This window comes from Podarcis cretensis (genome assembly GCF_951804945.1).
Source record: "Podarcis cretensis genome assembly, chromosome: 13".
Taxonomy (NCBI): Eukaryota; Metazoa; Chordata; class Lepidosauria; order Squamata; family Lacertidae; genus Podarcis; species Podarcis cretensis.
The window spans coordinates 27,988,279-28,003,373 of NC_137182.1; the positions used below are offsets into that span (position 1 = coordinate 27,988,279).

General features: G+C 47.7%; 1 protein-coding gene across 2 annotated transcripts in view; it reads right to left on the reverse strand.

The window, feature by feature from the left end:
* The window catches only part of THRA (thyroid hormone receptor alpha), a 128,519-nt gene extending 120,576 nt beyond the window's left edge, over positions 1–7,943 (reverse strand). For both annotated transcript variants that reach the window (XR_013832363.1, XM_079948844.1), the window contains exon 1: positions 7,571–7,943. The gene's annotated coding sequence lies outside the window, so the exon portion shown is untranslated. The remainder of the gene's footprint in view (positions 1–7,570) is intronic.
* Positions 7,944–15,095: the final 7,152 nt, after the last annotated feature.

Consider the following 15,095-nt stretch of genomic DNA (forward strand, 5'->3'; position numbering starts at 1 on the left):
AGCCGGCAGGCTCCCAATGCAGGTCCAAGCCTGGTCACCTCTGTTTCCAACAATTAAGTACTGCCCCTTTATCCTTTCGACAGCATTCTGATAACTGCGTCTGAATATTTTTCAAACTCCTAGCAGTATCCCCATACTAACACTGAAGCATATGTTAGCTTTCCATACCTTACCATCTTCGTTTCATTTTAAACACAGTGCCATTACTGGAAAGATGAGAAGTGTTTGTTGTTGCTGTTCTAAAAAACTGCAATGTACTCTAATCATGATAATTTTTCGCCACCACCACTGCATCTGCTCATTAATCCACAAGTCTGAAATCCCCATATGCAAAAAGAGAGCAGGGGCACTACAGAAGAGGCATTTGTGGCAGTGGCCTGGGAGGAACCTCCAGGCAGATTCAAACAAGTCAACCGAACGACCAAGGACAGAAAGAAGGCAACTGTCCCCTCTCTAAATTCCAGGTAACCTGACTTGGACGAAGCCGTATCTTCAAGGCCAAAGGCTGAGAATTAACATAAATGCCAGTGCAAGGGGAGATGTTTAGCGTGCAGTTTTCCTCTTTTCAATATGCAATTCAAAGAACAATTTTTTAATGGCAATAATAAAACTCAACAAAAATAAAATTCCAATGCAACAACCACTCACCTATCAAATCTCCCACCCACCCAGATTTCCTAGTACATTTAGAAACAGCTACAACACCAGTGCCCAGGTCAAAGCCCCTCCAGACCAATTTGTATGTCCGCAAAACTATCCCTGGCTGTAGTCTAAAAATGGAGAAACAGACAGGAGCCTGAGAGAACTCCCATAGCTGATGGGAGACAAAGTCCTCAAAGGTGAACAAATGATCATTATTGTTAATTAATTAAATTTGTGGGTGGCACTGTGGTCTAAACCACTGAGCCTCTTGGGCTTGCCGATCGAAAGCTCGACGGTTCGAATCCCTGCGACGGGGTGAGCTCCCATTGCTCTGTCCCAGCTCCTGCCAACCTAGCAGTTTGAAAGCACGCCAGTGCAAATAGATAAACAGGTACTGCTGGAGCGGGAAGGTAAATGGTGTTTCCGTGCGCTCTGGCATCCGTCACGGTGTCCCGTTGTGCCAGAAGCAGTTTAGTCATGCTGGCCACATGACCTGGAAAGCTGTCTGTGGACAAATGCTGGCTCCCTCGGCCTGAAAGCGAGATGAGTGCCGCAACCCCATAGTAGCCTTTGACTGCACTTAACCGTCCAGGGGTCCTTTACCTTTTTGCTTGCTTTGTCTTGCCCAAGGCATTCAATAGCAACTTGGAACCAAACAAGCAGACAACAAAACCCCACGGAGATACATTAAAACCAAGAGGAAGGATAAATGATGGAATGTGGATAACAGTGACAATATTCAGCCAAAGCTTCCCTACCCACCACACCCCGGCTCCTTTTCCACTTTTTTCCAGGCTATGCCATTTTTGCCCCTTTGCTAGGGAGATGTTTGAGGGAATCTTTAAGGCCTCAATCAGAGGAGGCCTCTGTAGTGGCCTCAGAAACAGCATTCCTGCCCAGTGGAGCTGGGCCTGTTTTCTCCCCATCTTCGCCACCCCGCCCCTTTGAATCAACCATTTATATCAAAACTGTCAGGGGAAGAGACTCTCCATGTGGGTTTCACAGCTGACATACCCTCCGCCCACCGCCACCCTCACACAGCAACTCCACCTGCTTATGCCAGGCGTGGTGAACTCTGCTCCACTTCCACATCTCCCTTCGGGAAGCAAGAGGGAATTTGGAAAGAGAAAAAGCAGCGGCAGACCTGCGTGCCTCAGAAAACCCGGCCGGGGTGGCCTATACTGTACTGTAACTTGACGGCGAACTGCCTGAAGACGTGCTAGGCCACAGCAACAGGGGAGGGGCGAGTCTGCTTGGCTCTTGTCTGATCAATAAGTTCTCCCCAGACCAGCTTCTCGGGTGGCTTCCTTCCAGCAGGGTTTGCCCTTCCCTGACGCCTTGCAGGGACCGAGAGCTGCTTTTCACCAAAAGGGTGGCTTATGGGCGTGCAGCATTCAGCTGCTGCTACCTGCCAGAAGCAGAGCAAAAGCGAGGGTGCAAATACAGGCCAAAAGGAGAAATTGCAGCATCTAACCAGGGAGTTCTGATTCCCCACGCGAAACCTTTGGCAGAGACGGCATTAATAAGCTGTTGTCACGTTATCGGAGGATCTCGCTTCTGTCACAAACTGCTCGCTAGATTGTCCTAAGCATGCCACTGCGTCTCAGCCTAATACCACCACCGGTCTTCTTGACAAGTTTGTTGTAAGGATTACTGAGATAAATACGCACAGCGCACTTACAATTTAGACAGAGCATTACATCTTTCAGTGTATTATTATAACAACACACTCCGCCACCAACACCAGTGGCAGTGAGGAAGAAACAAACCCTCAGATCTCGCTGCTGTAGCACAAAACCTCTAGGTTTGAATACCAACATTCGCCAGGAACATAGTAAGGGAAAGAATGCCTATGGGCATGTGCAGAGTGTTTCCCTCATTACTGAATCGCCACAACTTCTGGGATTAAGTAGATGGTTCCCACCTAGGTCTGAGCTCCAGCACCTCTTATTTTATAACCTTCTTGGCATCAACCTCCCCTACCAAACAAAGCCGCTACACACCGTGGTTACGAAAATACACAACTCACAGTTTCTGCACTCTGGGGTTTTCTGAATGCTCTTGGAAATGTCAGCTTTTTGGTCCGCAGCTTGGACTTTTTTTTTAAGACACAGCTTTTCCAGCTCCCAATAACATGTATCTAGGCACAACAAAACACTGTTGGAAATTGTTTTATTAGTGGGCATTTAACTTTGTTGAAAGTTTGCAAAGAGTGGCTATTTCTCTGGCAGTGTTCTGCCCATTCCTGGGTCCCAAGATCTCTAATCTTTGAGCAAAGTCTGCCATGCCTGGGTTTCCTGCTAAGAGACCATGTGTCCTTGGTTTCTGGCACCAGAGGATAGTGCCACTAATGCTGGCTGAGCGCTTCCAGGGCCTCCTCCACTGCAGCAGTGAAACTCAGACAGCCATACTGTGTAAAAGGTCAGCCTATGTTGCTGTTGCTACACAAGAACCAGTGTGGTGCAATGGAAAGACTACTGTGTCAAATGCACCAGGGACAGATGCAACACCCTTACCCGGCCATGAAGCTCACCAAATGGCTCCAAGCAAGGTATTATCTATTGGCCAAGCCTCCTAATATGTATATCCCCCACAACTGCTTGGGTGGTCATGCAAGCTGAGTGCTAACTGTATGCATAAGTGCACACTTGTGAGCAAATGTATATAGGTACTGTATTCCTACAAGGCACGTGCAAATATTATACTTCCTGCATATACAGCAAGCGAGAAACTTGGGCACACACCGCAACTGAGTGCATACACACCCTTGCGCAGCAAACCCGTACAATGTGCAGACCAGACACCAGCGCACACCTCTAAAAGGAAGATACACATAAGCACCCCCAATATACACAAGTGTTGGGTTTAGAGGGGGTGCATGCAATCACGTTAACGTAAAGAAATGTTTACAATGAAAAATAACCCAGTAATCTGTGATGGCAAACAGACCGGCCTGGGACGTCTCTGAGCAAGAAGGGAAATGAACGATGTAAGATTAACCCTAGAAGCAAATGCTCGAGTGGGTAAGCAAACCCAGCATATCACCCTGCAGTCTGCTCTGTTCTCTGCAATGGCAGCAGCAACTTGTCAATACGGAATGGAGAATCAGCAATGGTCCCAGGGGAAGGGTATCCCCCAGAGTCATCGCAACCAAAGGTCAAACCAGCATTGTAGCATTCACCAGCCGGAAGCCACGGCACACAGCATTGGCTAACGGTGCTGCCACCAAGTCCGAGGTGTACTACGCAAGTGTGGGCACACGTCTGCTAATAATTATTTACATAGCTAATAATGTTTACAGGTAGGGAAACCTGTTTGGTTGTTGTCGGGAAGCTTCCAGCAAAAGCACAAAAGCACAATCACCCACATATCGTACAGGCAGTTCAGGCTTGCAACCAGAATGCTGCCCTTGAGCTGCCCACTGCAGATTATTCCCCACAGTGGCACCTCTGGGCTCCTACGAAACATTGCCTGGGCACAGCCATAGCAAAGCAGAGCACCCATTCGCCCTATCAGATATATTCTCTCTCTCTCTCTCTCTCTCTCACACACACACACACACACACACACACAGCCCCACCTTCAGGACAAGCACCCCTTACTTACATTCCAGTACCAACCAAAAATGTTCCACCTACAAATACAAGTCACCAGAGCCAGGAACCTGTTTTTTGATGCAAAGGACAGCATATCTGAGCACACACAAAGTGTATTTCCTACCACTGTAGAGTAATCACAGTTTGCTTCTTCCACACCTCTGGAACTGGGACGGAAGGGCTTCCAAAGCTGGACAGCACAACACCTCTCTCTCTCTCTCTCTCTTGAGAAACTGAAAGGATACTTGAAAAGCAGTGTCCTCTCTCTCCTTTCCTTAGCCAACAGCAGAGACAATACATTCTGATGCTTTTGCCAAGCCCCAGTTGCCTGGGAATAAGGGAATTTACAGGTCCTCCGTGTGTGTGTGTGTGTGTGTGTGTGTGTGTGTAGGGGGGCATGTGTAACACACACACACACACACACACACACACACACACTTCAAATCCAGCAGGGGTGTTTTCACATGTGTTACCAAAAGACCCTTACAACTTCCTTTCGAGTCTTTTAAATGCACAAATGGTGCCATTGTGATATACAAAGGCAAAGAGGGACATTTCAAATTTTAAAATATTTACTGTAACGTTTTATAAGGGTAGGGAATGTGGGGAGGGGGGAGACACAGGACGGGACAACGACAGTGAAGGACTTTCAGTGTACCGACGGAGGAAAACGCCCCAAGTCTGCCCTAAGCTCTTTGCGATGTTGACAAAACTCTGCTCTCGCAGGAAAATAAAGGATTTATGGGTTGGATTCCCAGCTTTGACCTCTGACTTTGGACAAGTCACATTGCCTGGCCTGCGCTCACCCCTCCATTGCTCACAGGCCGCATAAGCTCCTTTAGGGTGGGCAAGGCTGAAGTTGCTCTCCAGGTCACGACCTTTGCCCTTTTACCTACTACCAACATGCAACCAACACTTGTAACTTCCTTCAAAGCCTACTAGCTATAGAATTTCTTTCCCCACCCCCCACAGTAAAAGGTGACTTTGATACCACCCTCCCCGCGCCCCATACACAGAGCAAAAGTCATCTGGCTCTCCGAAGGGAGGTAATGTGACAATTAATATTGCATGGTGATATGGCAGGGCAAGGCAGCTAAAGGCGGACATAGGGAGATCCCTACATGGGGGTCAGAGTGGGAGCCAAAGGCTAGTGAAAGAAGAGAGAGGGACACGGGTCCAGAGGGAGTGGAGAGGGTCGCACATGCACACATCCAGACAGAGAGCGCTGGACCCACGTAGAAAGAAACAAGGCGGACTGAATTCTCCACCTAACCAAGCCACCTTTCCCCTCCAGCACACCTGCCCCCTCCTCTCCCCCACCCAAAAAACCCCCCTGTGCCCCACATTTTCAGGGGAAAGGGGCTGAAAGGTGCCTGGCTTGACCTGTCACCTCTTGTTGACCCACAGTAAGGGACAGTCCTCTAGGGACAGCTTTGTGTCAAGGGGCAGGCCCTCTTCCTCCCCCTTCCTTTGCGTCCTGCACCCCACCTTAACGGGCACCAGCAAGCAAAATGGGTGGAAGTGGGGAGCTTTTGCTGCAATTAAATATATATACATATACAAACAGCAAGTCCAAGTCTGACGAGAAGAGGGAGGGGCAGAGCACAGCAGCACCTCCTTGCACAGAGGCAGCCTTTGCAGTTCCCCCCTCGGGCCAGATGCGTGCAAAAACTTGCATGCTGTCTGGGCTGCCATGGACATAAAAACAGGGGCACAATTCCAGGCCACAGCAGCATATCGGAGCTATCCTGCACCCAGCACACACTGCCACCACCGCTGTCTCCATTTTCACATTTAAATAAAATATGTCACAGGGAGCTGGGGGTGAGAAGCTTTTGCAGACACACATCTCAAGGCTTTTGATTTTTAAGAACCAGGATGCATTAGCAGCAAGGATTAAACCCCCCCCCCAGTCATGTCCCATCATGGACAGCTGTCACCACGACCACAGAACTGAGGATCAGCGTCGACCCTCAGGACCCCCCTTCCTTCAAGGACAGGCTCCCTGCTGCATGGGTCCCTTTCAACCCAAAGTAACCCCCTTCCTCCCCCCTCTCTCTGATCAAGCCAAGAGGGGGAACTCATCACTCACCCCTCCGACCCTTCCCCTCCCATTTTTTTTTTGGGGGGGGGGCAAGAAGGACTGCAACATGCAAAGTTAAATCCAGCTCAGCCAGAAAATGGGCCCTGCTGCCAATGTGAAACAAACACTACGCAGTCCCCCCTACAGCCCCCCCAGACTTGTGATCGGCCAGCCACATGCCAAACGTCCTTATTTTTTAAGAAAATATTTACCCATATTTGCCCCCCTTTAAACACCAATAGAAAATAAAACGCCATCCCCTCTCCAAACTCCTCCACCCCAAAGTGAATGTCAAAACTAGTTTCCTAGCTTTGGCCTTTGCAAACCATTTTTTTAAAAAAGTGTTAAATATAACAAGTAAAATGAAATAAGAAAAACACAAACCCACTCGGGATTAGAATCCGAGGCACCAACAGTGCCAAGTACTGGATTCACACAAGGAAAAAAAAGAGATATATATCAATCCAACCCAAACAGCTGCTTTATCTCCTAGTTAAGTTGCAGAACACATAATCTTGATTACTGGGGTACATTATAGAGAATTTTGCTTTTGCGGGGAATCACTCCAATTCCAACCTCTTATTTCTGCATGGGAAAAATTACTGCAAACCCCAAGTTGGCACAAAGCTCTTGATGAGGGTAGTAAACAAACCAGCAAAAAAATGTTAAAGGAAGTGTGTGTGTGTGTGTGTGTGTGTGTGTGTCCCTTTTTCTTCCCTCTCTCCTTAAAAGCACTCTCCTCTCCATTGCTGGGGAAAAGACAGTATATATATGTGTCTGTATGTGCGTGCCACACATACACACACATATATGGCACGCATATATATATATATAGTGTGCCAAACCCGATGGGGGAGGAGAGAAGATGCGGGGTGGAGAAGAGTAAGTGATGAGATTAAACGAGAAGGGGGGGTGGAAGAGAGACGAGAAAACATTGCGCTCCACAAGATTCCAAAGACCAAAAAAAAATCCCTATATGGAAAGTGGGGGGGGGGCTGTTCCACCTTTTCCCCCACCACCCCTGCCCGATCTCCTTTAGATTTGCAACGTTGGCAGTGACAGGAACAGCTGCGATGGGACGGGGAGCGCAGGGTGGAGACAGCTGGGAGAGGGTGGGGGGCCGGGAACGGAAGACATATTGGGGTTCAGGAACGCGAAGGAAGGAAGGAAACCACCACCACCCCTCCCCAAAGAGGATCCTCGGAAACGCGCCATCCCCTTCGCCTCCTCTCGGCCCCCTGTAACCTACCTCGGGTTGCTGCTGCTGCTGCTGCTGCCGCCGCCGCCGCCGCCGCTTCTCCTCGTCTTCTTCTTCGTCTTCTTCTTCTCTCTCTCCCCCCGCCCCCCTTCTTTGCAAGCAGGAAGCTGGCGTCGTGCCCCCCTCCCCTTCCCCTCGCCTTGCTTGCAAGCTGGAGTTTCCCCGCGCGCTTCTTTCGGTGCAGCCCCCGGGGAGGGGATCGGCTCGGGTGCTCGGCGCGCCTGCGAGAAGACGGGCCCGGAGCGGCGAAGGCGAAGGCGGCGGCAGGGACGGCGGCGGCGGCGGAGAGGGGTTTGTAAGATCCTGGCTTGGGCAGCGGCGGCGCTCGCCTGGTGTGTTTGTGTCACTCGAGCTGGGGAAATGGACTCGAGAGCCGAAGGGAAGGAGGCCGGCCTGGCTCCTCCTCCTCCTCCTCCTCTCCTCCCCACAGCCGCCGCCGCCGCCTTAGCTAACGCCTGCACCCTGCAGGCCGAGGGCGAGTGCGCCGGGGCGCGCGGCGGCGGCGGCGGTCCCTGCGCGGCGGATCTTTCGCGGCCGGAGGTGGGTTCTTGGAGCAAGAGCGCCCAACTCCTCCCGGCGCCAAGTTCTCGCCAGCCCGCGCGACCCGACAGCGTTGCCCCGCGCTGCGCGGAAAGACACGCCGGCCCTTGCCAAGCGGACAAGGCGCCGGCTTCTCGCAGCATCTCTGCTCGAGCTTTGTCCATAGGCTTGTAAAGCCGGGTCCTGCGTGGGCTTGATGGGAAAGTGATTCCCTCTTGAGTTCCGCGGGGCAGAACTCCAAAGGGAATGCCCGGAGAGTTGCTGCCGGGGTTATAAAGAAAGAAAGAAAGGTGCCAAGGCGTTGAAGCTTTCAGTGTTTTCCCTCGAAAGTTTTACGGTCTGTGCAACAGACTGGAACCCAACCGATGAAGCGTTCCCATCAATCATTGCTCGGGCTGCACGCTGATTTTGGCATACCTGTTGGAGGGTGGGGAAAGTTGGTACTCCCGTTCTTGGGAAAGAGCCCCAGGGTGTGGTCTGAAAGGCACATTTTGGGTTTTTTGGGTCATCTTGCTGAAGCTAAACCACGTGGCTGTCCTCTATGCTGCCTTGAATGTCATGGAAGAAATTCAGGATAGACACAATAAATAAGGAAAGACTGGGACCTTATTATAATTATTATTTCATGCCACTCCACAACTAACAGCTATCCTACTCTTTAATTGAGAAACCATGTCTCTGCAGTAGAACACATCTCTGGTAGGGTGGGAGATAGGGAGGTCCAAGACCAATGACAGGGAGTGGAGCCAACTTGTTTTGTCCCTATCATCCTCCCTGCTGAGTTCAGTGGACCCATCCAGGTCCAAGGCCCTGCCCATTCCTTGGCTTAATGCAGAATGTCAACCCCCTTGGTACCTCCTTCAGTTCTCTCTCATCCATGTGGCTACATTGGTTGCAAAGGGAGTCTTTGGATTTAAGAAGGAGAAAGTGTGGCTTCACAATCCACATTAAGCAAAGTATGGAGGCTCCCTAAGGGTGTTGACAGCTAGGGCCACCCAATTGTAAGTAATAAGGTATGGGAGGTGTGGCTGGTTAAGAGTCTACTGAGGTTGGTGAGAATGGCCCTGCCCCATTCACCTAAAACAGTGATGGCCAAACTTGGCCCCCCAGCTGTTTTTGGACTACAACTTCCATCATCCCTAGCTAATGGGACCAGTGGTCAGGGATGATGGGAATTGTAGTCCCAAAACAGCTGGAGGGCTAAGTTTGGCCATCACTGACCTAAAAGGACCACTCTCCACTGGAGCACAGGTGCAAGTTTTAATCCCTTGCGCCCCCCATCAAAATAATCAAATTTTAGGTAAGGGGGGGAAGACATTTATCTTTGCCTGAGAGCCACTACCAGTCAAGAGTGGAGGAGACAAGACATTACGGGGCTAGAGGAACAGTCTGATCAGTCAGATATGTTCACACGCAGCAAGGTCGTCCCCCGCCCCCCCCCCATACCCACACTGTGTTTCAAGCTACATTTGCACTGTGTTGCTTACTTCAGAAAGGAGGCAAGGATGTCTGCACTCGAGGCACATGACTGCCCCTGCAGCGTCCCCTCCCCCTGGAACTCCTATTCAGGAAGCTGTCAGTCTGCGCATGTGCACTCTCACCTGTTAATGCACAGCAGCGATCTCAAATGTTCATATTACCACTTGCTCCACATCCAGCTTTCAAATTGGATTGAAGCTGGTTTGAAAAAGGAAAGTCAAAGCAACAGCAGTATTTGTCCAGAAACTACAGGATCAATATGGATTGTGGCTAACGTCATGGCGAAAGAGATGAAAGATTTACTTTCCCCCGTTTTATTTGTTTTGTAGCATGATAAAACCTTTAATAATTTTTTTAAAAACAACAACAACAACAACCCAACAGCAGTGAGAACACCTGGCTGCAGAGTAAGCGGTAATGTAAACATATGCCCAGTTAGTAGAAGGCAGCTCTATATGTTTCCTCTTCCGTCAAAGTTTAGGACCGGTGCTAGTTATTCAGTGGGGAAGTCAAGGAAACACAGTTTGGTTGCTTTTAGTCTTTTTTCATTTGTTCTAAGATTGAACCATAGCATTCATAATGGGTTCTGGAACAGAATAAAGCCCTTTTAGACACCATTATTCTGGAAGCAGAATTCAAGAGGATTAAGAAGGTGGATGGATTTATTATTACAGGTAGGTAGCCATGTTGGTCTGCCATAGTCGAACCAAAATAAAAAAATTCCTTCCAGTAGCACCTTGGAGACCAACTAAGTTTGTTATTGGTATGAGCTTTCGTACCAATAACAAACTTAGTTGGTCTCTAAGGTACTACAGGAAGGGATTTATTATTATTATTACTATTATTATTATTGCCCATGTCATTCATTTTGTTGCCTACCAGGTAGCAACCCTCACTGAGATCAATGGGAGTTGTGCCCAAGTGTCAGGCTTTGGGGAATCCGACCCCCCTCCCTCATGACTGCCAGCCAGAAATGGGAAACCAAGAAGTTCTTACCATGGTATTTTATTCAATATTCACACAGAGAGACGGATGATGCTGCCTCTCCAATAATGGCATTGCTCCAAGTAAAGTCCCACCCCCTCTGTCTCTCCTGTTCTACGTCATCCCTGCGCCTGCTGATCTGTGCTGCCTCTGATCTGATCTGCCTCTGAGCTTTCTGTTCTACTACTCTCGATGCAGAGGGGGGGTCAGGAATGCTTTCTAGAGACACTGAGTTTGTCAGCTGTCTTTCCCCTGCTGCTGCTGCTGCCTGCTGCTCTCCCAATATTTCTCAGCTTCTCCCCTCTGAACTATGACCTTCTACAAACCACTGTTCTAAATCTATACCGTCCTCCTCTTCTCGGGAAGGTTCAGGGTGAGGGGGGCAGTCCCCACGATTCCTCCTCAGTCCAGTCCCTGATACCAAGTAAATGCTGAAAAAAGTCCAACCCTCCTCAATGTAGGGATTTCAACTAGATCATACATGACAAATGGCCATCCAACTTCTGTTTAAAAACCTTCCAGGAAAGAGAGTCCACCACGTTTGATGGTAGTCTGTTCCACTGTCAAACAGCTCCTATTGTCAGAAAGTTCTTCCTGATGTTTAGTCTGAATCTCCTTTCTTGTAACTTGAAGCCATTGGTTTGGGTCCTACCCTCCACTGTATAAGAAAACAAGCTTGCTCCATCTTCCATGTGAGAGCCCTTTAGATATTTGAAGGTGGCTATCATATCTCCTCTCAGTCTTCTTTTTACCAGGGTAAGCATACCCAAATCCTTCCACTATTCCTCATAGGACTTTGTTTCCATACACTTGATCATCTTGGTCGCCCTCCTCTGCACACCTTCCAGCTTGTCAATATCCATCTTAAATTGTGGTGCCCAGAATTGGACACAATACTCCCAAGTGCAGTCTGACCAAGATAGAATAGAGCACGACTATTACTTCCCTCGATCAGAACGCTATGCTTCTGTTGATGCAACCTAGAAGAGCATTAGCATAATAATCTGAAGCATGGGGATATCCCAAATTCATTAGTGGAAACAATGCTTTTTTTTTTTTTAATGCATCGTTATTGACTGTGTTGCATAATTGGAACATTATGGGTTTCTGACTGTGGGCCGCTTCTGATGTCCTTTGTATTGTGGATTCTTTATTATTTGTGCTCACAATGGTATTGAGGCAGTTCTGTGTCATCCCTCTTTCAATACCGTTTGTGCTTGCAAAGGTTTCAGGGCGGCCAAAATGCTCCCTTTCCCATCAGTGCATGTCCGGTACCGTAACTTCCTCTTGAAATCCTGCAACTTTTTATACCCCATGTGTTCAAGGCTAGGGTATGTTGGTCCCACTTGTTTGTTTGTTTGTTTGTTTGTTTCATTTAAAAATATACAATTGATTTTTAAAAACCTCAAACCTCCAAAGGGCAAGAATGCCCCTCCAGACAACAATAAAGTAATAACACTGGGGTAGGAACATAAAACTAACAAAGAGGAATGTGTGTGGACAGTCCAGTATAAATCAAGCATTAATGCACTTTTGTTGCATCAATGGCATGCTGTGAGACCTGAAACACCCCCCAAATCTGGAGGGACTTCCATAATAGTTGGCTTATTCAACCCCTTCCTACGTAGAGACCCAGCCAAGTTATTCATCTTTCGAGCTGGCTTTATGTTGCATTTCTGGGCTGGACTTATTCTAGTTAGAAGGCACACACGGAACAAAGACTCGTGCTGCAACCATCAGGAGTGGGCACCTCTGAGGGGTTAATTCTAAGGCTGCAAAGTTTGGTCAGTTAGTTGCTGAAAAGCCCTCGGATCAGTTAAAACAGTACAAGTGGCAGGTATTTCCTTAAAAGGACTGTTCATTCAGAAAAGCTCTCGGTAGCTCCTGTTAGTTATGATGGCTACATGCTACTTCCAGGTTCGGATGACTTTTGCTACTGACTGCCAGCTGCTAGGGTAGAGCAGCAGGAGAGGCGTTTGTGTCCTATGTCCTGCTTGTAGGTTTCTCAGAGGCATTTGGTTGGTCATGGCGGGAAACAGGGATGCTGAACTAGATGGAACCTCTGGTCTGATCTAGCAGAGCTCTTCTGACATCCCCACACACCAAAGAGAAAATGACGCTTCTTCTTTCTTTTTGGATGATATAAACATTTTTTAGTTGAACTTTAACAGGATAATAAAAGAGCAGGAAACAACAGTGACCAACAACACAGAGTCCTTTTGCACTGCGGAACTTAGGGTGCTTCCAGCTGGGAGCTTTGTGTGTCGCAAACAAGCCAGTCAGATGTGTGTGACCATTGACACCATCACTTCCACACAGGCCACATGGATATTCACTGCTGTTCAGTTTGTTTGCTGCCCAAACCTGTGGGCAAAGCTTGGGGAATATTTCTGCTCTGTGTTGTTTTGTCTCTTCCCCTCAGCCACTCCACTACCCTCCCCCCCCTCCATTTTGGGCATGGGTGTGCACACCTTTAAATGAACAGACAAGAAAATCACTGGAAGAAGAGCAAATGTTACCAGACCGAAGTTAGTGTGTTTCTCAGTAGGCAAGATGGAGGGCTGAGCTTTTGAGGTGGGAACAGCAATATACATTTAATTTTGTTTTTGTAATTATACCGAGGTCTTGCACAGGAGAAATATTTACCTATACGCTGTTTCATTTGGGCTGGATGGCTATACATACAGAATATATACAGGGCTTTTTCCCCCTGCCGGAGCTCAGTTCCAGCACCTCTCAGATGAATGCCATTACCATTCTAAGAGAAAGAGGGAGGTGTTCATGGTGAGTTCTGGCACCTCTTTTTCTAGCAAAATAGCGCTGTATATATAAAATACTCAGTAAGCCCCTTTAACTACACAACCAACCACACATTTTCCCCCACCCAAAAACATGCAGCCACAGTGGAATACAGTGGTACCTCGGTTTTTGAAACGTTCAAAAACCGAAAACTCAATACAGAAGCCTCAATACAGAAAACTCAGTACAGAAGCTGCGTGGCATGTTTGACATCCAAGGCGTGTTTGAAAACCTAAGCATTTACTTCTGGGTTTATGGCATTCAAAAAACAAAACTTTTGTCAGTGGAGACATTCGAAAACAGAGGTACCACTGTACTGAATTCTGATACAGAGGTATTGTGCACAACCTTCATATAATAAATTTTCTTTTAAAGGCCCTGCATATGTACTGCAATTACAGTCTTTGAGGTAATCCCTCACTTGTGGTGTGGGGAGTTCTTGAGAAAATAGCTCTTCCAAACTGGTTTGTTGAAATTCGGACATGCCTTCAAGCATGCGACATTTGCTGGAAATGGCAAAGAATCTTTGGTCTAGGCTGACAGAAGCAAAATGACAAGGTTGTGCTTAGGCAAGGAGCAAATGGAAGTAGGGAAGAAGAAGAAGAAGAAGAAGAAGAAGAAGAAGAAGAAGAAGAAGAAGAAGAGTTTGGATTTGATATCCCGCTTTATCACTACCCGAAGGAGTCTCAAAGGGGCTAACATTCTCCTTTCCCTTCCTCCCCCACAACAAACACTCTGTGAGGTGAGTGGGACTGAGAGACTTCAGAGAAGTGTGACTGGCCCAAGGTCACCCAGCAGCTGCAGGTGGAGGAGCAGGGAAGCAAACCCGGTTCACCAGATTATGAATCTAACGCTCTTAACCACTACACCACACTGGCTAGGGGTATGGTGCTAGAGGCTGCACACTGAAGCACCACTATGTGACAAACAACCCACTCTCAAAATAATGATATGCCATCAAACTTTCCACACCACGGGATGTATAATGGCATAACTTTTACTTATGAGTTTTCTACATAACAGGTAAATCTAGATTAAATGAAGGAAAAATATGGGCCAGTAACAACACTGTGCCAATGCCTGTTACGCCTTGACCCATTACAGAGCCTTTTCAGTGGCAGTTCCTTGTTTGTGGAATGCCCTCCCTAATGAGGGGCATCTGACTCCCTCATTGTTGACTTTCAGGATTTTGAAACATTCCCATTGACCCAGTCATTTGATAGCTGAAAGACACTGTTCCTGACAGCCAAGATATTCCTGGATGAGAGAAAGGTTTTAACTGTGTTTAGAGTAGTAGTAGTAATAATAATAATAATAATAATAATAATAATACAGTGGTACCTCAGGTTACATACGCTTCAGGTTACAGACTCTGCTAACCCAGAAATAATGCTTCAGGTTAAGTATTTTGCTTCAGGATGAGAACAGAAATTGTGGTCTGGCGGCGCGGCAGCAGCAGGAGGCCCCATTAGCTAAAGTGGTGCTTCAGGTTAAGTACAGTTTCAGGTTAAGTACGGACCTCCGGAACGAATTAAGTACTTAACCTGAGGTACCACTGTAATAATAATAGTGGTGGTTTATTGTTGATGTGTTAGTCTGTCTGTCAGGAGAAAGGGCAGGATAGAAATTAATTAATTAAATAATAATAATAATAATAAATGATGATTAAAAAAAAACAAAACCCTGCAGAACATGAGCAGCACCACAACTCCAC